Raw genomic sequence first — 1,147 nt, 5'->3', positions numbered from 1 at the left:
TATATAATTATTTTATGAATATTTTTTATATAATTATTTTATGGGTATTTTTATATAATTATTTTATGAATATTTTTTATATAATTATTTTATGGGTATTTTTATATAATTAATTTTTAATTTGAGAAAATTGGTAATGATCGAAGAAATCACATTATAGAAAAATCATTTCCCATCTGTTCGTCCCCCAGTGACACATCGGTATGTCTGCGGTCTTACACCGCTAGAACCCGGGTTTCGATACCCGTGGTGGGCAGAGCACAGATAGCCCATTGTGTAGCTTTGGGCATAAATCCAAACAAACAAATCTCCGGTGGGTCAGCGGTTAAACCAGCTATGTAGCTTTGTACTACAAAAAAACTGTTAAGTTTTTAACACGTGTTTATTTTATTTTAATTCTGACGTTATTTACGCCGAAACAGTTTACTTTGTATTATTCGTCTACGTAACATTTGAATTATGAAGTGAAGGGTGACGCGGAGAGTATGGTAGAAAGCTGTAACGATATTCTCACGTGAACTACATATCCCCCCACCCCCGCTCTTCCAGCCAGTTCATCACATCTCAGAAGAAAAAAACAGCTCAACCTCCGTTAATATCTCTCTCTAATAAGATGGTTTGAAGGTAAAATTAGATGTTCCGTGTGGGTTTGGCCGGTTGTGAAACTGCGTGATTGAGTTTCGATTACAAAGTTCAACCCATTTTTCGCCAGTTTAAGTTTCTACGTTGTAGATAAACTTTCTTTCAAGACAAGACTCACTCTCCTTTAAAGTTCCACATCCTTATAATTCTCGAATGTTTGAGAAACTCCTTAATTAATGTAACTTGAAAATTGTTGATGAAGGAACGATGAAGGAAAACAGAAAACTAAGGATTTTCAAGATAACTTTTTTGTTTTATTTCTTTACTAAATCCAGGAAGTAAAGAGGGCTCTGCCTCCTCGGAAAACATTAATAATAATAATATCATAAAAACATTAATAATAATAATATCATAAAAACATTAATGATAATAATATAATAAAAACATTAATAATAATAATATCATAAAAACATTAATGATAATAATATAATAAAAACATTAATAATAATAATATCATAAAAACATTAATGATAATAATATAATAAAAACATTAATAATAATAATA

This window comes from Limulus polyphemus, unplaced genomic scaffold (genome assembly GCF_000517525.1).
Source record: "Limulus polyphemus unplaced genomic scaffold, Limulus_polyphemus-2.1.2 Scaffold6064, whole genome shotgun sequence".
Taxonomy (NCBI): Eukaryota; Metazoa; Arthropoda; class Merostomata; order Xiphosura; family Limulidae; genus Limulus; species Limulus polyphemus.
The sequence above is the reverse complement of the archived record's forward strand: the minus strand, read 5'-3'. Positions refer to the sequence as shown.